The following is a 25,093-nucleotide window of genomic DNA, read 5'->3' as shown; positions in this document are numbered from 1 at the left end:
GTTTTTCTGAATGAAAAGTGTGAAAGTTAAGTGTAAATTTCCTGAAGCCTTCACTATCTATTTATAGCATTCTACTAGGGTTAGGTTTGAATTATATGGCATTAAAATAATGAAAATAGCAGAGGATAATTCCTATAAAAGTGGACGGCCCTATACATGTGGATTTGGGCCTCACTTTTTGCAATTTTGCAGTTTTATCACTTTTGCATCTGATTTTCTCAAAAACGCTAATTTTCTAATTCAACCATTTGAATGCCAATTCTAACTATTTAATAACTATAAATAATTATTAAATAATATTGTCGTTTATCATATTCATTAATTGAAGCATACAAAGTATCATAATTAACAAATATGCCCCTAAAACTCTTTCTTTACAATTTCGCCCTTACTTAGTGAAAAATTCACAAATAGACATAGTCTAAATTGAGAATTATAATTGATTAATCAAAACCAATTATATAAGTCTTACAAGCAATATTATCTCAACTAGTGGGGGGACCATGGGTCTATATAACCAAGCTTCCAATAAGCAGATCAAGAATTTATTACCTAAATTCACTGACTTATTAATTCTTCGTTGAATCCACGCATAGAACTTAGAATTGCACTCTCAGTATATAGAATTCTCTATATGTTCCACCATATAGACACAACATTAGTTATCCATTGTTATAATCCTAATTTGATCAATGATCCTCTATATGAATGATCTACACTGTAAAGGAATTAGATTACCGTTACACCCTACAATGTATTTTATCCTTAAATCACTTAACCCCGTATAAATGATATTTCAGCTTATGTGAAATGAGTACTCCACCATTTATTTTCGTTTGGTCAAGCTCGAAGGAGATCATCCTTTACTTACTATTCGCCAGATAGAAGCTATAGATTCCATGTTTATGTTAGCGCTCCCACTCAATTGCACTACCGTGTTCCCAAAATGTACGTATCACCCTGACCCAAAAGTAGGCTTAACTAACAAATCAAAGAACACGAATAGCCTCCTGAGATTGAGCCTAATCATAACAGGATTAAGATCATTTGATATAGGATCAACTAGGCGATATTGACTTGAATAGATATTACGGTAAGTTTAATAAATCTAAGTCAAAGTTCAATATTGGTCCCTTCCGATGCATACTCCATGCATCCAACCTGAGCTTTACTTTAACCAATGCTCTGGAAAGAACATAGCATTTATCCAAATGCAAGTAAACTCTGTTGTAGATTATCATATCAGTAAAACTGTGTGTCTGATAAATCTAGGAAACTTTATTCACATAGTCATGTTTACTTTCCAAAGTGTTGACAACACAATAAACATGATCAAGTATGTGAAAAGGGTTTCAGATGAATTCATACATCATGTACATATATAATCATGAAATAAATCATGTGAACCATGCAACATTAAATGTTATTTCTGATCTATATTAATAAGTAAATCTGATTATATTGAAATGAGTTTTATTTAGGGCATAAAATCCAACATAAATTGCGGCATAAATACTTAATGTTTGAGATTTTATACACTTAAATACCTAATGTTTATTTTTGGAGGCAAAAATACCTAAAGTTACAATTCTCTTACACCGTTACTACCACTTTCGTTAACTCATAAATATGGACACGTTAAGGGTTCAGATGCATTACATTCATTTTTATTTTATTTTAAAACTTAATATTCTTAATATCATAAACTAAATTCTACTTGTTTAAAAGAAAACTTGTTCTCATTAACAATTTTAACATGATATTGACACTTCAATTCGATAATTATGTTCCATATACTACACTGGTTCACTTAGCTATGGTAATTTAGTATTGCATCTCTCTTATTTTTTTTAAAAAACAAGTAATATTTAGTTTTTTATATTAAGAATATTAAATTTTAAAATAAAATAAATAAATGTAATACATTTGGGGCCTCCACGTGTCTATATTTACGAGTTAATAACAAAAGTGGTAGTAACAGTGTAAGAGAATTGTAACATTAAGTATTTTTACCACCAAAAATAAACATTAAGTATTTAAGTGTATAAAATCGAAAATATTAAATATTTATACTGTAATTTACTCATTTTATTTTTTATTATTTTTGTATTAGCGGTAGTTTATAGTAGTTCTTGTAAGATTATTTTGCGCTACTGCTAATGGTATCAATTACGCACTACGTATTTTTGTTACTAATTGTTTATGAAAGTATATTTACGAGGATGCTAATTGTCTTGTCAATTCTTTATTAATTCTCCAATAAGAATTATTTATTTTAATATAATCTATCTTTCTTTTTTTTTAAAAAAAAAAAGAAAAGAAAAAATATTACGACCAACGCACCATGGAATACAAAATACAAATCACTACTATAGATTTTTTTTGATTCAGCAAATCCTTATCAGTTTTCATTTCCAATTGACGTGGAGGGACCCAAAACACCTTACCTTTAATTTAATTTATAGTGGTTGCATAAGGTTTTTTTGTTCATTCTCTTTTTTTTTTTTTTTTTTTTTGAAATGTTTTTGTTCATTCTCTTTCTTTATATATTTTTCCTTTTACTTTTCTCGATTTTTATTTATTGTTCCAAATAAAACTAAGTTGCACGAGAAAAAAAATATCATTAAAGCTACTCCGGATAGGTCAAATTATTTTTTAAATAAATGAACGCAAACTCATTAATTCTAACTAAGAAATATTTATAAGTTGTAGTTTCAAATTATTTATGTTCCATATTTATTGGTATAGTTCTTCTAAACAAAAACATCTCAAGTCAAATCCTGTTAGAAAGCTAGTCATGTTGTCTAGAAAGGAGTACAGAAGGCATGCTTGTCCACCCAAATAAAGTCTTCAAGGAAGCCGGTCGTCCTTCGAAAAGGAGATCTAGAAGGCTAGTTGTCCTATCCAGGAAGAGGGTTCTGGATTGCCTGTTCAAGTTAGCTTTGTGCCTATTCGGGACGTGTTATATTATTTTATAATATAATAAGTATAGATTAAAATGTGATAAATATATTATTATGTGAATAATATATATTAAATGTATGGTAAATAAATGTGTAACATATAATTTTAATCTACACTTTTGTAACCTACATGTTGTAACTTGGAGAGGAGTTACACACTACACCAAAAATAGAAATAAGTGACATTTGATTTTGTGACATTTGGTGAAAAATGTTATAAAAATATTAATTTAGTGACATTTAGCAAAAAAATGTAACTAAATATATAATAATTTCTAAACTTAGAATTTAATAACATTTTTAAATGTCACCAAAAAAGTTTTTTAGTAACATTTAAAAAGAATGTAAGTATAACTAGATTTTAGTAACAATTCAATTAGTAACGTTTATAATAAATGTTGCAATAATACTAATTTAATAACATTTGGCCAAAAATGTCACTTTGGTGAGAATAAATAACATTTTAATTGGTAATACTTTTAAAAAAATGTGACTACAAGTATATTTAGTGACATTTGATAAAAAAATGTCATTAATTTGTAAATATTTATCTTTAGTATCATTGTAAAAATGTCAGTAGAATATACTGACATTTGTAAAAATACACAAAATATTAAATTTAGTGGCATTTTAAAAGTGTTACTATAAACAAAAATAGTGACTTTTTTAATTCATTATTATTTTTAAAAGTTTCATAAAATTTATATTTATTTCAAACATTTATAGTAAAATTTTAAATGTGTATATATGATAAGTACCCGAATTCATTTTAGGAATTCTTTTTAAGTTTTCATTTATGAAAGATTAAGTAAATGAATAATAACATAGATCATTATAATAATAAAAAATTTGCATAAAAAAGTTAACGTACTCGGTATATAAAATTATTAAGATAAAATAAAAATATAATTTAAGTAAAATATTAATAATAAAAATTATATTAATCACTAAGATTCTTCATCTTCATCCATGTCATTTGTATTAACTGACACCGATGTATCAATAGTTATATCTTCGATATCATTTCTTACTAAATTAATATCTCTATCCTCAACACCAAAAGTTGTACTACAAGTCTCACTTTGCAAATAAGACTCCACATTCTCATCACGTGATTGCACACTCATGTTGTAATAATTTCTAGGATTTATTTTTATAGCAACATGCCATCCTTTGTGTTTGAGGTCTTCCACATACATTACTTGTTCAGCTTGAGATGCTAGTATAAATGGCTCATCTTCACGCATTAATTTTGAAAGGTTGACTCTTGTGCAATCTTTTTTCCTTTTTAATACCGCTTCTTGAAATCCAATCACACTTAAATAACACAACACGATTTCCCGAAGAATAATCTAATTCTATAACATCAGTTAATATCCCATAAAATGTAACATCTCCGAAAAATAGGATTTGGATCGCTGCTACTTGCAAAACTTTGAGTCTTGGCAGTCATAATAATTCCACTATTTTGAGTTTTTAGCTTCTTCTCAACTTCTTTTGTGTGGAATCTAAAACCATTTATTAAATATTTTTTGAATTTAATGAACACATTGTTTGGTCCTCTAGCCAAACAACGTAAATCATCAGAAACTCGATTATCCCCATTATCATATAATTCTTCTACCTGATTTAACAAATAGTAATAACTACATTTAATGTGTGTATGATTTATTAAGTTAAAAATTATGAATAATATTAAAATACAACTTACCTTTTTGGCAAACCATGATGGAAATGACTGGCTATGAATCCGATCTATAGTCATCGTTCTTTGACGAAAATTTTCTTGTGCAATAATATTACGATGTTCCCTACAAAATGAATTATTATTATACATATAATTATATATGATATGAACAATAAGATTTTATTATTTGAGATATGACAAATAATATACTTACTCAATGAATGAATCTACGACATTACAATTGAATAGCACATATCGATGTGCCTTAGTTTTAGTATCCTCGTTTAAACTCTTAGTATATGCTTTTCCCAAAGGTCGACCTGTCATTTGGAAAATAGGAAGCAATTCTTCATTGGCTTCCATATTACTATAATTTCTAGGCTTACGATTAAATTTTATCTCCACACTTTCCATGTATCTTGAGCAAAATGTCAAACATTCATCAGCTAAATATCCTTCGGCAATACAACCTTCTGGTTTGTTTCTGTTTCGAACGTATGATTTCAACTTTGACAAGTACCTATATTTATTCATATGAGCATTAGAAAAAATAATTAAACTTGTTCAAATTTAATAAAATAAAAATTAATTAAGATTTTACCTTTCAATAGGGTACATGCAACGATAAACTGATGGTCCAGCAATTCTTGCCTCATATGCTAAGTGTATCACCAAATGAACCATTAGATCAAAAAATGACGGAGGGAATAATTTCTCAAGATTACAAAGAGTGACTGGTATTTCCTGTTCAAGTTGCATAAAATCTTGTGGTCGAGCAACTTTTGTATACATCATGCGAAAATAGTTGCTTAAAGCAGTTATATGTAGACGAACACGCAAACTTGATATTCCTCTCAATGCTAGTGGTAGTAATTGAGTCATAATAATATGAAAATCATGACTTTTGAGTCCATGAATTTTTTGTTTTTTTATATTAACACATCTACAAATATTGGCAGCGTATCCATCTGGGACCTTAATTGTCTCTAAAAATTGACAAAAGACATTTTTTTCATTTTTGCTTAATGTAAAACAAGCAGGCGGAATGACAGTTCTCTTAGATTCACTCTCCTTTGGATGAAGTTCAGATTTAATACCCATAACTTTTAAATCAAGACACGCATTCAAATTGTCTTTATTTTTTGTATCTAAACTCAATAAAGTCCCAATCAAACTTTCGCATACATTCTTTTCAATATGCATCACATCAAGATTGTGTCTTAATAAATTATCCTTCCAATATGGTAATTCAAAAAATATACTCCTTTTCTTCCAACCATATGGCGATTGAGGATTAACAACTGTCTTCCCAAATTTAATTTGGTAGCCTTCTAACATATCCAATATCATTGAACCAGTTAATAGTGTTGGAGCCATTCTTTGCTCTTTTGTGCCATCAAAAGACTTTTCATCGTTTCTAAATGAGTGGTTTTTTTCTAACCAACGACGGTGACCCATATAGCAATGTTTTTTACTGTACTTCAACCACAAAGAATAAGTGTCTTGATGACAACATGGGCATGCATATTTTCCTTTTGTGCTCCATCCTGATAAGTTTGCATATGCTGGAAAATCACTGATAGTCCATAATAGTGATGCCCGTAAATTAAAGTTTTTTTTGTTGGATTAAAAATCCTATGTGGGCACATATGTATAATGTATATGCTATTATAAAGTGTGATACAAAATTAAGTGACCAATTATGTTATGGGTATCAAAAGGGTATTATAGTGTCATGGAATTAATGTGTAGATACCATAAGTTAATTTATAATTTGTTGAGGGGCCAAATTATAAATACCCAAAACTCATTCTAAGATGAGTCTATAAATAGGTAGTGGTCCCCAAGAAACACTAGGGTTTCTGTATTCTCTCCTTCCCCATCAGAGAAAATACTTAAGAAAATAGTGTATTCTTGGAAGATCAAAACCTTCTCTGCAATCTTCAACAATGGCTTCAGGTTAGTGCTTCCGCTAATATTTTATCATCTTCTTCTTTTTTAATTTAGCAAAGGCATTAAGATTTATGATTTAGGGTTTTCTATATTAAAGCACTTTTAGGAATATGTTTGGATCTGTGATTTATATATTTCTTGAGTGTTTTATAAACCCTAACAAGTGGTACCAGAGCCACATTTGTTGAATTAATTGAAGATCTGATGATTTAGTTTATGAAATTTGGGGATTTTAAAAATTAGGGTTTTTTATTTATTTTTTGAACAATTTTGCCGATATAATTTTGTGGCTTCAGTATGTGGTAATACATATATATGTATTTAATTTGTTCTGTAAATCTTTGGTGGAATTGATTGTTTTTCTTTGATTTCGGAAGACGTCATTTGATGTTCCAGATTTTGATTGAATATATATTATCAATATTTGTTTTATGAATTTTTTGTGGTATACGGTGCGGCTGGCTTTTGGTATATTTTGTTATTTACTGTTATATATATATCGTTTTTTTTATGGTATTTATGCTGCAGCCATATGGTATATGTTTGGTCTGACCTGTACTTCAGTACCTACCATCATAGTTTTTATATTCTCGATGAATTCGTTGAATATATATAACGAATTGAATTGATTCATTGTTTGTTCAAGCGTTTGAAAAGTTCAATTTTTCATTCTTTATTGATTATATACTTGAAGTTTTATTTCAGTACACAGTATAATATATATATTAATGTATAATTTAGTATATATATTTTTGGTTTAAACAATTTAATTCAAATTTTGGTGTTGGTTTATGACTAATATTTTAAGTAAATTAATTGAAACAATATGTCGCCAAAGTGACCTCTTTTGTGTAGATTAATTTATTTAAATATTAGGATGGTTGTATGTTTGTAATTAATGCTTATATTGACTAGCCCAAAGGTAAGTGAATATTTTGCTAGATTTCAAACATACCTGTGGCGATAAATGTGTGACAATTATAAGGTATTTTGTGTGAGCAATACGTTAGTCCAAAGATTGACCTATTGTTTGACACAGTTTTATTGTCAATATTTGATTGCTACACCAAGAGTACCGCTTACAGTTAATATTACTGTCTAAAGACTTGCTAATAATGTGTGTTTGGTATCTTGAGATGGGATTAACCAATTTTTTGAATTTATTGTTTAATTATGCATATTAATGTGAGCTTGTTCTATTTGTTCTATATTCAGCTAGTTCATCTTCTGCTACCTCAATATCTGCTAATATTAATTCTATTCCTATGCTTGATGGGACCAACTTCAAGGATTGGAAAAGGAACCTACTTATAGTTCTGGGATGTATGGATTTAGACCATGCACTAAGGAATGAACAACGTGCACCTCTCACTAAGGAAAGTTCCCATGATGATAAAAGGGAATTTGAGAGGTGGGATCGTTCAAATCGCATGAGTCTAATGATTATGAAACACAGCATTCCAGAAGCCTTTTGGGGCATCGAATCCGAAGGGGTTACTATGGCTAAGAATTTCCTTGAACAAATTGAGGAACGTTTTGCTAAAAACGATAAGGTTGAAATGACAATACTTCTTGGTTCTTTAATGAACATGAAGTATAAGGGTCAAGGAAATGTAAGGGAGTACATTATGGAAATGCATCATATTGTCTCAAGATTAAGGACACTTAAGATTGAGCTTTCAGATGATGTACTTGTACTCATGGTTTTGTTAACGCTTCCTCCACAGTTTAACCAATTTAAAATTAGTTACAACTGTCAAAAGGAGAAATGGACTCTCAACGAGCTTATTTCTCATTGTGTGCAAGAGGAAGAAAGGTTGAAAAAGGACAAAACTGAAAGTGCTCACTTGGCCACTACCCCTAAGGATAAGGGCAAGAAAAGGAAATTTGAGAATGAAGCTGCTAAGGGTCCAGTTCAAAAGAAACAACAACAGGATTCTAAGGGTTGTTTCTTTTGTGACCAACCTGGACATGTGAAGAAAGATTGTGCCAAATATCACGCATGGCGTGTAAAGAAAGGTATTAATCTTGCTTTGGTCTGTTCTGAGGTTAATTTAGTTTCAGTACCTAGAAACACTTGGTGGATAGATTCTGGTGCTACTACTCACATAAGTGTTTCTATGCAGGGTTGCCTGAGCTACCGAAAGCCAAGTGATGGTGAAAGATACATCTTTGTGGGCGATGGTCAATCGGTGGAAGTGGAAGCAATTGGGCATTTTAGATTGTTATTAGGAACTGGTTCTTATTTGGATTTGAAAGACACTTTTGTTGTGTCGTCTTTTAGACGGAATTTAGTTTCTGTTTCTTTGTTGGACAAATTTGGATATTCTTGTTCATTTGGAAACAATCAGTTTACTTTGTCTTTAAATTCAAATATTATTGGAACTGATTATTTGAATACTTATGACAATCTTTATTTGTTAGAAACAATTGCATCCTATAATGAAACCTTGCATGTGGAATCACGAGGTACTAAACGCAAAATAGATAAAGAAATTCAGCGTCATTAAGGCATAAACGCTTAGGTCATATCTCAAGAGGTAGAATTGAGCGTCTTGTGTCTGATGACATTTTAGAGTCTCTTGACTTTCACAGATTTCAATGTCTGTGTAGATTGTATCAAGGGAAAACAGACCAAAACTAAGAGATTAGGTGCCAATAAAGATTAGGTTCCTCTGGGGAGAAGCATTAAAGACAGCAGCTTACATTTTGAATAGAGGACCAAGTAAAGCAGTTGCAAAAACACCTTATGAGCTTTGGACAGGTCGAAAGCCTAGTCTAAAGAATTTCCACATTTGGGGATGTCCAGCTGAGGCAAGGCCTTATAGGCCACATGAGAATAAATTGGACTCCAAAACAGTTAGCAGCTACTTTATTGGTTATTCTGAGCGATCTAGGGGCTATAAGTTTTATGATCCCACTGTCAGAAATATTTTTGAGACGGGAACCGCAACATTTTTTGAGGATGTTGAATTTGGGGGGAGAAATAAGGTTAGAGACATTGTTTTTGAGGAAGAATTGAATTCAAACTTAGTTCCTACTATCATTTTAGACAATGTTCAGGCTTCCACACCTGTCATTGATCAAGAAATGAATCCGGAACCTCAACAAGACAATGTTGAACAACTCCCAAATCAAAATGAGGCTATTTTTCCAGAAGAACAAATTCAACACCCTCAAGAACAAGAGCCATTAAGGAGGTCCACAAGAGAGAAAAGAATGCTATTTCAGATGACTATTTTGTATTTCTTCAAGAACATGAGGATGAAATTGGAATGATGGAAGATGATCCAACCAACTTGCATCAGGCCATGAAAAAACTCTCAAAAGTGGATTGATGCCATGGATGAAGAGAATAAGTCTATGCAAGACAATAAAGTTTGGGAAGTTGTCCCATTACCAGAAGGTGTAAAACCAATTAGTTGTAAGTGGATACTTAAAACCAAGAAGGATGAATATGGTAATGTGGTGAGATTTAAGGCACGTCTTGTAGCAAAAGGCTATACTCAGAAACAAGGCATTGATTATACAGAGACTTTCTCTCCGGTTTCATCGAAAGACTCTTTTAGGATAATATTGGCACTTGTTGCTCATTTTGACCTTGAGTTACATCAGATGGATGTTAAAACAGCGTTTCTCAATGGCGACATTGATGAGACAATTTATATGGAGCAACCAGAAAACTTTGTGGTTGGTGACCCAAAGAATATGGTTTGCAAATTAAAGAAATCCATCTATGGACTCAAGCAAGCTTCTCGTCAGTGGTATCACAAGTTTCACCAAGTAATTATCTCATTTGGTTTTGAGATGAATATTATTGATGATTGTGTATATCACAAGTTCAGTGGGAGTAAATACATATTTCTGGTTCTATATGTCGATGACATATTGCTTGCTACTAATGATATAGGCTTATTGCACGAAACCAAGAGATTTTTATCTAAGCAATTTGAGATGAAAGATCTTGGTGACGCCTCTTTTGTATTAGGAATTCAAATACGTCGAGATCGTTCTCGGGGTATTCTTGGATTATCACAAAAGAGCTATATCGATAAAGTACTCAAAAGGTTTGGCATGCAAGATTGTAGACCAGGTGATACCCCTGTTGCTAAAGGAGACAAATTCAGTCTTAGACAATGCCCTAAAAGCAGCCTTGAAATTCGGGGAAATGAAAAGATTCCCTATACATCAGTTGTAGGGAGTCTAATGTATCTTCAGGTATGTACGCGTCCAGATATTGCGTACATCGTTGGGATGTTAGGCAGATATTTAAGCAACCCTGGTATGGACCATTGGATAGCAGCCAAGAGGGTTATGAGGTATCTTCAGAGAACAAAAGATTACATGCTCACATACAGGAAATCAGATCATTTGGAGGTCGTAGGGTATTCTGATTCTGATTTCGCTGGATGCCAAGATAGCAGAAGGTCTACATCAGGCTACATTTTCTTGTTAGCTGGAGGAGCTATATCCTGGAAAAGTGTCAAACAGACACTTGTAGCTTCTTCCACTATGGCAGCTGAATTCGTAGCGTGTTATGAGGCATCAAATCAGGGAATATGGCTGAGAAACTTTGTCACTAGGCTGCGTATTTTGGAGAATGTTGAAAGACCACTTAAGATATTCTGTGACAATAAATCAGCAGTGCTGTATTCCAATAACAATAGGAGCTCATCCAAGTCAAAGCATATTGACATAAAGTTCCTAGTTGTGAAAGAAAGAGTGCAGAGTGGACAGATTTCCATAGAGCATATTGGGACAAACTCCATGATAGCGGATCCGCTCACAAAAGGATTACCACCCAAGGTCTTTCATGAGCACACTGCTCATATGGGTGTAGTATTACTTGAGGATATCATGATTTAGTGGGAGTTTGTATTCTCTTTGCTTTATGTTTGTTTAAGACATTTATGTATTTGGTTATTTTCTGATCAGAAATAAAGTTTTCAGTTTATTCACTCTGTTTTGTTATGTTTAAGTTTGACCTCACTTTGGTTTAAGGAGGACCAGTTGGAAATAGGCATGTTCGGTTCACATTGCATGTAATTTCCATGCTACACATCCATGATTGATCTATGTCATTTGGCTATATTTGTATATGTGACCATTGATGGGTTTAGTCATGATTGATATGACGAAAATCGCTTTGATCCTATATGGGTATAGTTGATGGACGAGATTGTTGTGAATACCTTTACGTAATAGCAAATTTTGAGCTCATAAGGTTATACATTTATCAGGTAACATATGTTGCCCAAGTGGGAGATTGTTGGATTAAAAATCCTATGTGGGCACATATGTATAATGTATATGCTATTATAAAGTGTGATACAAAATTAAGTGACCAATTATGTTATGGGTATCAAAAGGGTATTAAAGTGTCATGGAATTAATGTGTAGATACCATAAGTTAATTTATAATTTGTTGAGGGGCCAAATTATAAATACCCAAAACTCATTCTAAGATGAGTCTATAAATAGGTAGTGGTCCCCAAGAAACACTAGGGTTTCTGTATTCTCTCCTTCCCCATCAGAGAAAATACTTAAGAAAATAGTGTATTCTTGGAAGATCAAAACTTTCTCTGCAATCTTCAACAATGGCTCCAGGTTAGTGCTTCCGCTAATATTTTATCATCTTCTTCTTTTTTAATTTAGCAAAGGTATTTAGATTTATGATTTAGGGTTTTCTATATTAAAGCACTTTTACGAATATGTTTGGATCTGTGATTTATATATTTCTTGAGTGTTTTATAAACTCTAACATTTTTTTGTAGAAGCATCAAAAGTTTCAACTCCATTTTCCCATAAATCCTTTAACTCTTCAATTAATGGCTCCAAATATACATCAATATTATTTCCAGGTGCTTCTGGACCAGGTATGAGCAAGGACATAATAAAATTTGGTTGTTTCATACACATCCATGGAGGAAGATTATATGGTATCAAAATAACTGGCCATGTACTGTGACTTACACTTAATGTCTTGAAAGGGTTCATTCCATCAGAGGCTAGCCCAAGTCTAACATTTCGAGGATCTGCTGGACAATTCTTGTGGTTGTGATCAAAAGTCATCCATGCTGGAGAATCGCTTGGGTGTCTCATACGACTGTCATTATTACGATCTTTATTATGATGCCAAGTCATAAAATCAGATGTTTTTTATGACATAAATAATCTTTGTAATCTTGGTATCAAAGGAAAATGGCGCAACACTTTAGCCTCACTCCTATTTTGTTAAATAAAATGGTGTTATTGTAATTTAACAAGTATCTATGAATTAAAAAAATATATAAAAAATATTATGTGTTTAATAACATACCTTGGTGTAGAGCAAACTTCACTTTCTATGTCATTTGCATGTTCCTTTCTATACAACATGCAATCTTTCGGACAAGCATCAATTTTTTCATAATCAAGTCCTAGGGCAGTTATTAATTTTTTTGTCTCATAAAAAGAATTGGGTAATGTTTCACCTTCTGGTAATGCTCTTTTAAATAACTTAAGTACTTTTTCAAACGATATGTCACTCCATCCACTTATGCACTTAATATGAAATAATTGAATAACAAATGAGAGCTTTGTAAAACTCGTACAACCTGGATAAAGTTCGGTCTCACCATCTTTCACCAAATTGTAAAATTCTTTTGCTTTTGTATTTGGTTCATTGCTTCCACCATGAAGGCTGTCATTTTCAAAATCATGTTCTTCTTCACCAATAATATTATGTTGAAATGCATCATGAATAATTCCTTCCATATCAATGGTATAATTTGACTCACGAGTATCAATAGGACTCTCAATATTCTGTGCAACATGCGAAGAAGTCTCTCCGTGCAATATCCATTTACTGTAACCCTTCATAAATCCATTGCATATGAGATGTTCAAATGCAATTATTCGAGTGACAGGTGTTACAAGGCCACACTTTGCACAAGGACATATAATTTTTTCTTCAAGACTTGCATTTTTAAATGCAAAATCAAGAAAAAAATTAACTCCTTTTTCATATGAATCACTTAATCTAGAATGGTGCATCCAACTCTTATCCATTTATAACTATAAGAAAAAAAGTATCAAATTAAAATATTAAAAGAAACTAGTTATTAATTTAAAAAAAAAAATTGAACAAGATGACAAATACATTCAATTCAATCATATATATTATTATTGAAGCTTACCAATAATAGGCAAAAAAAAGAGTGACTCTTAGCTTGTCAAGGTTAAAAAAGACCTTTCACACTTTTACTAGTGTAACGTGTGGTTGAGGAATAAACACCAAAACAATATGTTCATTCATTAAAAGGAATACAAATTTTTATTTGGGAAAGTCCTGCATTCAACCAAAAAGAAAGAAAAAAGACCTAAATTAATTTTGTTTCAGAGCTACAAAGAAAATTCTAGAAACTTAGCTCAAAGAGAAGAGCAAGAAGGGCTTGCAAAATCAATGGAGCTCACCTCAGAGAGAAGCTTAGTTGCTGCACTATCCAAGGATCAATTTATATTATCAATGGAGGTTCTAAGTCACACAAATCGAATGGTAACCTTCTATATTTTCAATCTCTCTCAATCTCATTAGTCTAATGTATTGATTGTCCTTTTAAGCTCTTTTATGAGTTCTAAACAGGGGAGGCTTTCTCTCTTAGTCAAGATCTTGCAAATATTTTTGGTAGTGAGAATAGTACCAACAAAAGGGTGAGGCTCCTATTGTTTATACTAATTTGTTTCTGTTGAAGTTGTTAGAAATTACTCGTTTGTATCTAATATAATTGCAAAGATTTCATTTTTGAAACTTTATTTAAAATTAAAAATCTTTATTAAATAATAATAATAATTATACAATAAAATCGCTAGTGACTTTTTTTTTTAAAAAAAAAAAATTATATATAGTATCTAGATTTTTTTGCTACGATATTGTGATTTAAATTATTTTTTTTTTAAAAAAAAAACCTATCATTTAAATTCTTTATAAAGTAATTTTGTTTAAATATAATTAATATATCTATAACTATATAAAAAGGAGAATGTGGCTTTGGGCTTCCCAAAAGTAAATTACAAAATTCTCCTTTTTTTTTCTATCTATAACCTTTATAAAAAAAAAATGTTTTTGGGTTCCACTAAGTAAATTACTTAATTAACTTTTATTAAATATTAAACTACAAAAAATAATAAATTGTTCTTTTATAACTCAAAAAAAATCTAAGTCAAACAACCATACATATTGTAATCTTTTTTTAAAAAAAAATTATTTTTGAAATCTTTTTATATCCCACATTTAATTAATGAATAATAATTTATCTTTCTACAAAATAACTTAAAAATATATTATTTTATACAAAAAATTTTAAAAATTATTTCAATTGATGGAAATAATTTACTTATTATTTTATTAAATAAAAAATAATAAAAAAAACACAATTTTAGTTATATAAATACATATATATGTGATAATTACCTTTCTCTCCGTCACTTTAGATTATTAAAATAATAGATTTACAAACCCATCTATTGATGTGTGAGGGTCATAACTTTTACTAAAAAAAGATCACACTTAAAAAAATATATGTATTTTCTAATTTCATAATTGTAAAGTAAAATAGTAAAAAAGCTCTACAAAATTAATTTAGTATAAGTGATTATAATTTTTGTTTAATGTGGGCAGTGAGCACAAATATCTTTAGGGGAATTTTATTTACACTTTAAAAATTTATAAATGCACTATATTTTAATAATTTTTATTTTAAATAAAATTTATAGCTGTATTTATATTAGTTTTTTTTTTATCAAAATTCCTCCAATTCAAATTGTTAAAAAATAAATCTATCAAAAAAAAATTAAATATTATAATAAAAAAAATTAAAATAAAAAATCATGCGAAATTCTATTAGAAAAAAATAAAAAAAAATTATATAAATTTGAAAAATAATTATGACTTTTTTAAAAATAAATACAACAATTAACACAAAATAATGTGAGAAAAATAAATCAAAAAAATATTAAGAGTGATTTTTAAAAATTATTTTAAGTTTATTTTTTATATACTTATTATACATTATAAGAAATGTCACTTTTACCAGCATAATTCACTACTGCGCTTTTACTTTTACCAGCGCATTTCGCAAACTATACTGGCAAAAAGGTCAAAGTTTTACCAGCGCATATTTGTAGTGACTAAAATCTAACTTTTTTCAGTGTATTTAAGCACTGGGAAAAGTCATTTTTGCCAGCGCTTTTCATTTTGTGCTGGTAAAAATTCTAATACCAACGTTGATTTGCCAATCTCTTTTGCCAATACATCTGAAGTAAATTTTATTTTAACAGCGTAATACTAAACTTTTGTCAGCACAAAAATGTGCTGGCAAAAATAACATTTCTTGTAGTTAATTTTTGGAATGTAAATAAATTTTTTCATATTTTTATAATAAATGAGTCCCTTCAAAATAAAAAGTCATGTTGAATACACGTGCAGAGCACGTGTGCCTCCGACTAGTATATATATAATATATAAGAGCGCGTAAAATAAAATGATTTCATCTTTTTTTTTAAAAAAAATAGCGCCTAATGAAAAATGGAAGTTACCACTCTTTCTCACTTATATACTTTCACTACCCACTTACATTCAATTACAGAGAAAATTGATGATCAATATTGTAGTTGAGCAAATACTAACAGGTATGTTTTATTTTAATTTCATTATGATACAATTTCTTTCTCTCACTGAGTATTACATATGAGATTATTGGCATAGGTATTGATTGTATGACTAATAATTAAATTCATTTGGGAAGCTTTGATTATATTTACACTCGAGAGTTTGGGGTAGCTATTAGGTTAGGTACGTACTGATATTTTAGCATAGATATTGATTGCTCGGTTAACGAATTCATTTGGTAAGTTGTAATAGAAAAGGTAAAACTCTAATAAGATTACGAGATATATGCTTCTATAATAGTTAGTTGTTTTATTCATTATTCTTTTGGTGTAATTTTGTTATTTTGAAATCTCGCGGCACATACATATATGCATTTAGACTTGTATACAATTTTCATAAGTAGTGTTAAAACTATTTCTAACCACAAAGGTATGCAAATTTGGTGAATGTTTGCCACTATTTATAATTGCATAGTGGCGGTGAATTACAAAGCTGGCCAAAATGTGATTACAGTCATTATCCCTTAAATCGTGGGATCTGATTACAAAATGTAAATGCGGTACATGATTATGAAAGCCATACAGCTGTGATTTTCCCACTTTTACTGGGTCAAAAGTATCGTGTATTAAATACGTCTTTAATTTGTTGATTCTGGAGATATCTCGGCAGAAACTTGATTGTAAGGACCCCAACGGCGAGCTGGAACCATTCTTATATCCGAGATCAACAAGATGTGTTTTATGTCAATGGCAGATATAAGGAAATCTATTGACTTGCCAGGGTTATGAGCTTTGCTCCTGTTAGATGGGTGGACTATGGGGAGCTTCCTCGTAGCGAAATGACCATCTCGCATTCTTGCTCTTCAAGCCAATTCGACTTTTACACTTAGTTTTCTTGTTGCAAGTTAGGGTATGTGTTACTCTTCTCGGATGCCTCACTATTCTCCTTTAGCCACATATGGTTTCTCGTTAATACTCTACGTACTAGTTCGTACATTGATTCCTCGCCTAAGACTTTACAGTCAGCGGGTTGCAAATATACTCTAGTACTTACTCAATTAATGAATTATTCCATAAAAAGATACAGCACTGATTCACATTCTCGTTATCTTGACACGTGTCCTCCAGTCAAATTTCAGGTATAACAAATACCCCTTAAAAAGTTTTTTTTTAGTGAAAGGAGCTTTTTAATAATTACGGAGGGCATTTTTGTAAAAATCCTTTCTTGGAAAGGACACCTCCTTTGATTCTGGCAGTTGTATGGTTTCGAAGATCATTATCAATCGCCTATTTGTATTCTGCATGATTCCCAGCCATTAGATTTCTTAATCTTTGGCTTTCTTGTCACTGTACATCGTGTATAAAAGGGCGGCTCAAGCTTGTCATTTTTCACAAACCTTCTAGCTTGAAATCCCTTTTTAGAATGGATTACTTTCTTTCTGCCAAGATATCTCTTTTGAGTTCAGAAGTTTATCTTCCCAGACTCATAATACCCAGATGCACCAACCAATTTCTATTCGTTCCTACGGACTTCAAGTCTCAATTGGAGTAGGAAACAATGGATTCCAAGGCTGAGGAGCTTCTGACCAATCCAAACTAGGGGAACCCTGTGACCTACCATGGCCGATCCTCACAAGTGATTCCAGAGGGTATTGATCTTGTGAGGGGTCTCAAAGATCCTCCTCAGGCTGATGAAGAATTTCAAAGGAAGATCTGCACGGTTTCAGGTAAATCTGGGGAGGAAGTTGGTATGGTTTCTTTCAGAGTAACCAACCAACTTAAGATCCTATCCTGTGCCAGGAGATCTTTGCGTCAGCCTCTCTTCAGTGTTGAGTGATTTCTTGAGGCTGTGAAATAGATCTCGACCTTCACGAAATGGGATCTAGTGATGATGAGGGAAATAAGGCCTATGCAGAGATCAAGGCTCTATACGTGTAGCCGGTCTTTCTCAAGCTATGTGTAGTCGGTGTTTTTCCGAGCTACGTGTAGAAGGTCTTTTTCAAGCTATATGAAGACGGTCTTTCTCGAGTTCATTGGCTTCCCCTCTCATCATAAGCTTAGGAGAATGACTTAATGGTTTTCCCCTTGTGGCATTTTTCTTATCTTAAATGCCTTGAACTATTTTTATTCGAACTTAATACAATTGTATTTGCTTGCGTTATTATTCACAATGTAAACCATTATATTTTTATTGAATATACAACACTTTTGGGTTTTTCCATTGCTCATAATCTTCTTCTTTAAGTAGTTAATAATCTACCAAACTTTATGATTTTTAAGCGGTTGTCCATTCTGCCTCGCAGTTGCAGTTATAATCTACCTTAAGCAAACTTAAATATACTTTAAGGATTTTATCTCTTTGTATATTTTTAATTTTCTCGCATGAATAGCTATATTATCTATTCGTTTTCTAGGTTTAAGTACTTTATCAAGGTGTTGTGATGCCTCGTTTAGTACTTTCCTAGCTCACGAGAACCGTTAGTATTCAGTTTTATACGCGAGTTATAACTTTGTATTTTCCACTCCTGTCGGATCAATATTATTCAAAGTTGATTTAGAATGAGTTGAAAACGCCTGAAGCGTAAATGAATAATGTAGAAATTATTAATAAATGTTCATTTGATTTGTTCTGGAGTAGTTAAATCTAGAGGTACTCATAGAGATACCTTAATGTTATAAAATATTGATGATTTAAAAATGATAACCGTGATGAAAAACGGTACTCTAGAAGAGACTCCCAAGAGAAGTTAGACATAACACATTTGATTATAATTGAATCCCTGAAGTGGTTCTATATAGGTGCCTATAAATGATAAACATATTTGAAAAATATGTAATTTAAAGAGATCTCTATAAGTTATGTCAATATGGGAGGAAATTATCATATATTAAAATTTTTGTTGACAATAGAAGTTGAATGTTTGCATATGCAATAAACTAATATGAGATAGCAAGGATCATGGTATTAGATTTGTCGAGAATCATCGATATACATTTTATTTTTGGCCAAAATCACTACTAAAAAATCTCGAATTCCCGTCGGTTTTACACCGTCAGGTAAAGAATTCCCGACAGTCCATAAAACCGTCGCCTATATGAGCGTCGCGAATACTAGGTAAAATAGGCGACGGTTGAAAACAGTCGGGAAAATAGTATGGGCCACGGTTTAAAACTGTCGCCTATAGTGTTCACTATAGGCGACGGTTTAAAACCGTGGCCTATAATATAGGCCACAGTTTAAAACCGTGGCCTATACTATAGGCCACGGTTTTAAACTGTCGCCTATAGTGGTATAAGCACGATTTTAAACCGTAGCCTATAGTAAAATTTTTCAGTTTTGATTATAAATTTTGTTTTTTTAGCGACGGTTTTTACCAGTCATTTGTTGCAAAAAAATGAAAAAAAAAATGTAAATTTCTACTATTTTTTCCCAACATTAATTAATTTTTATTAATTTATATAATGTCACTAATTAATTACAGTAAAGTATAAACATAAATTGAAAATGAACAGAAATTGTAATATATACAAACTACATATTCTAACTTACTTAATCGTTAGTTATATGAAAGTAATTGGTTATATTGTAAAGTATAAACAAAAAAGAAACGGATCATCGTAATAGCCCTTCTCGTACTGTCTGTGCTCAGACGTATTCAATCCACTGATCACGCAGAAGATTCATCTCTTCATTTAATTACGAGTTGCTCTTACCTTGAAAAACAAAACAGAAAAAAATTATATATTAATTAGTAAAAGACCTTGTAGACTACACTACACTACATTCTCTTTCGAATTGATAACTCTTTATTATCAAAAATATGTGGCTACAAAATGGATATTTATATCTTAAGGTCATTTTTATGAAAAAGCATACCAAAAGCATGTTCAACCAAAATTTTTATAAAAAAACTATATCAAGCCTTAGTGCAAAATGTTGGGAGAATGTGAGTCAACTCCATCAATGGATCAAAAGAAACTCCTCCAACAGGAACAACTTTACCATATCACTATATATGCCACAGTACATTAACAATCACCTCAAGAAGATTTAAAGTGTACAATTCAATGCATAACTGAGTATGTCATAAGATCTATTAGTAAAATATTTAGTGACAAAAAGTACAATTGGAGCATGGTCATCAAAGTTGAAATAGACCATACTCATCAGAGGCATTATATACCAAAAAAAAAAGTATACTACTCTGAATAATTCTCCGAGCAGTTAATTCATATATTGACAATAAATTTTCAGAATCCCATATCTATTCTACTCTATTGCTTATTCAAAAAAAAAATGCTAATTATAAATCCAAACATTTAGCCCTAAAATCCAATTAAAACTTGACTCCGTCAAAAGAAAATGCTAAACTTTAATATTAAAACAATAAAATATAAAAATGGGGGAAGGTAATAATAGGTGATTCGAGACTTTACCAACGGGAACAAAAGGGTTCCTAACCTGTTTCTTCTCCACAAAAAAAAAAAATCCTCGAAATTGGCCTCAGTTGAACCCATCTTGATCTTCTCCAAGTGAAGATAATTGGATAAGCTATACCTATTCAAATTTTATTAGTTACATATGCTAAACACTCTCATCATCAAAATACCAAAACAAAAAAAAAAAATGCACACTCTAGTTGTTATACAAAAACTCAACTACCCATTTAAAGTTCTGTGTTTGTGCTAAAATTCAAGATCACAATGAGAGCCTAGAAAAAATCCCATTAATAACTTTGTAAATTTAGAAGACCTTTTCAAGAGGCCCAAATGAAAATGGACAGCCTTATCCAAGTTTTACAATGCCTTGATTAGCTATTCGTGGAAACACCAATTGTTTCTTTTTAGAGGTCAATAAATATCAACAATGCATTCTAAACCAAACATTATTTGTAAGGTTTCATACATTGCCATGATGGACTAAGAAAAATAGTAATAGATTCATTTCAGAGACAAAATAGTATTAACTGCCAACATCTCCACAAGAACTCAATATCATAGACAATTAGAGGATCACAGTTGAACGGAAAAAAAATTCTTACTAATTAATTCAACTTATCAGAAAATAGTCAAACAATATAGTCAAGCCTATTAACTTGCTAATGACAAACAAAAAATCAAATCCCACAAATAGCAGAGATAGAGAAATTAAATTTAAACCCATTAACACGTGTTAAATCTTCTCAACTTCATAACATGTTATCATTTGCCAATAAAATAAGTGAAAAGAAGGCAATTTAGTACATCATTTCCCTTAATAGGGGATCATATATAGATAGGCATAAGCATGTATAAAAGCAATTTATAATCCTAGTGGCATTAAAACCGAACATCACAAGCAAGAAGTTTTAGAGTATAAAACTAGGACAAATGACATAATGGGTAGTCACTAAATAAAAAAACATTATCATATACCAAATCAGTTCATAAATGACATTTGATTGAGGGAAAAAAACAAAGTAATTGAACAAAGAATTACATATCAAAGTCTACAAAACATTCAAAATAGCCATGTTTATATATTAAATATTGAATGGAACAAGTGCATTTATCATTAACAAAAATTCCAATGCTAAATAATTTTGCAACAATTAAAAACACAAAAAGATCTATGTATATATATACATATGAAAAATATTAACTGAGCAAATGCAGTAGCTCGTCTCAACTTACCACCGTAGTCTTTGTTTTTAGGGTCAACGTAAGAATCAGGAAGCACAAACAAAACACCTTGCAAACCTGTTCAAAACATTGTAAGAATGAATATCAATGACAATAAACAATACCCATCTGAAATATCATATCATAGCCTTATCAAAAAACAAAATTCATACCCTCTGGCTTATTGGAGTTCTCCTCATTAATATCATAACCAAACCCAAAATATATTTCGCATGAAACGTTGTAAATCTTCTTCTTAGCTTCCTCAACACTGAAAAAACCACAAAATTAGAGTAAAAAAAAGTTTGTACATTTATAGCCAAAACAGAAGCATTGAGAAATTCATAAACCAAATGTGCCAAGGCCAAGACAATATACGAATAGGGTCGGTGGGCGTTGCCGGTAGTGGCGGAGGTGCATCGCTGGTGAGAGAGAGACCTGAGTGGGTGAGATCGAGAGAGAGATCGAGGGAGTGAGTGAGTGAGATCGAGAGAGATCGAGGGAGTGAGAGAGTGAGATCGAGAGAGCTGGAGGCGCGAGGGAGTGAGAAAGTGAGATTGAGAAGAGTGAGGGTTTGATGTCTGAATGTTTTGGTGAGAGGCACGAGGGTTTTAATTTTTTAGCCCTATTCCCGACAGTTTTCAACTGTAGGGCAAAGTATGGGCCACAGTTTAAAACCGTGGCCCATACTTTGCCCGACGGTTCTAAGCCATTGGGAATTGTTTATTATTTTTTTTAAAAAAAAATTCTCCGCCCTTTTAAACTGTCGCCTAATCTATACGAGTGTTAAAAACTGTCGCCTATAGTATAGTATAGGCGACAGTTTTCAACACTCAGTTAAATTTTTTAGCGACGGTCCCAAAAAAAAAAGCGTTTTTGGAACCGTCGCGAATTATGCCTTTTGTAGTAGTGAATGTTATGACGCAGTCCAGGCAAGTTCACTCGCATAAAGTGTACATAATGAAGTGTTGTACACAGTTTGCATAGACATGAGATTGATTGAAATAAGGCTTAAATATTGAGAAAATATAATCATGATTTGATTATAGCCTGGAATATATTTTATGAGGATTTATAAGTGTCACATAAATATTGCAACAAAAGGTTATTTATTTGGAGCTCCTAATATAGTGAGAATTTAAAATATGCCTTATCTAAAAATTCTAAAAGAATTTAATACATGTCTTAGGTGATATAAATTCAAAGTCGCGTGCACTCTATGATAACGATCTTTGTATAAAATAAAGAAATGTAAGTAAATTATTGTTTAAAAAATACGTATTGTTGTCTATGCAATATAAATTCGTATATTATACGTTGTGATAGACTCTTAAAGAGTTATTGATTAATTGAAGAACAGACTTTTATTCCTTTTGTAAATTGAGAAATATTAAATGTATAAAGTTTTTTCATTAGTATAGAAGTCCTAAAGTACTTCCTATGCATCAAGAATTATAGAAATATAATCATTTGATATGGAAATTAAGATCATACAACAAGATAGAACAAATATATGGTCTTGGAGTACCATCATTGTCACAAATGAAAATTTATATTATCATTAATGTGTTATGTTCATATCTTATGAGATAATTGTTGGAAATTATTTTACCAGGATCTTAGATCTACTCACAAGTATGTTTATTAACATCCTAAATATGAACTTTCTAAAACGATAAAATAAACACATATAAAGTTAAGAAAACCTTACATTGATGCAGCGGAATAAATGTCTCCTTCCACTCAGATCTCTAACCCTTGATTCCTTTCTGTAGCAGAGTATAATCAAGATCTGAGCCCGAATCTCCTTCTTCTTCAAGCTTTGATCCTTCACAGTCTTCCAATCTATGATTGAGTTACTGCTTACTGTGTGTGGGCACTTACTCTTTCACTAGGGTCACGAAAAAGATGAAGGAAAAGAGGGAGAGAGGTTTCGGCCAAGGTAGAGAGTGAGGGAAGGCTCAGTTTTTCTGAAGAGAGAAATTTCTGTCAGAAAGGCTTATGAAAACTTATGATTTGACTGAGCCATCACTTTCTATTTATAGGCAACTTACTAGGTTTAGGTTTAGAATTATTTGGCATTAAAATAATGAAATAATAATTTGAAAAATCCTTTTAAATGGCCGGCCATAGGTGTTGTAATGGGCCCCACTTAATTTTGCAATTTTATCAAATTTTATCTCTATTTTCTCAAAAATGCCAATTTTCCAATTCTAACCTTTTAAATGCCAAAACTAATTATTTAATAATTAAAATACATTATTAAATAATATTGTCATTTAATTTAATTATTAATTAGACATATAAAGTCCATTAATAAATAAATAAACCCAGAAAACTCTTTTCCTTACAATTTCACCCCTGAATAGTGAAAATTCATAAAATCAGACATAGTCTAACTTTAGAATTATAATTGATCAATCACGAATCAATTAATGAGTCTTATAAGCAGAATGTTCTCAACTAGAATGGGGACCATGGATCTATATGCTGAGCTTCCAATAAGTGAACCAAATTTACCAAGTAAATTCCTACTTATTAATTCTTCGTTGAATCCACTCTTAGAACTTAGAATTGCACTCTCAGACTTATATAGAGCATATTGTATGTTTCACGATACCAATATACTATCTCATTTAACCATTGTTATAATCTTATTGTGATTTAAAGATCCTCTATATAGATGATTTACATCGAGATGGGATTTCTTTACCGTTCTCACCCCTCAATGTATTTTGCCCCTTAAAACACTTAGCTACCTGTAAATGGTGTTTAGTGATCTAATAATTAGTCAGTTAAACAAGAGCTCATCCATTTACTTCTATTTGCTAAGCTCGAAGGGAATCATCACTTAACTTCTATACACCAGTAGAAGCTATAGATTCCATATTTATGTTCAGCACTCCCACTCAATCATACTATCATGTTCCCAAAATATACGTATCACCCTGACCCAAAAGTAGGCTTAACTAATAAATCAAAGAACATGAATAGCACTCCTGAGTTGAGCCCAAGCATATCAGGATTTAGATTCTTTTCAATCTTAAGATCAACTACTGATATTGACTTGGAAAGATATGTATAACGGTAAGTTTGTAATATCTTAACTTAGTTGCAATATCGGTCCAGTCCAATGTATACTCCATACATTCGAAACTAGTATACTTTACTAATGTCCTGG

Source organism: Cannabis sativa, chromosome 4 (assembly GCF_029168945.1).
Source record: "Cannabis sativa cultivar Pink pepper isolate KNU-18-1 chromosome 4, ASM2916894v1, whole genome shotgun sequence".
NCBI classification, from domain to species: domain Eukaryota; kingdom Viridiplantae; phylum Streptophyta; class Magnoliopsida; order Rosales; family Cannabaceae; genus Cannabis; species Cannabis sativa.
Note: the sequence above shows the minus strand (reverse complement) of the source record.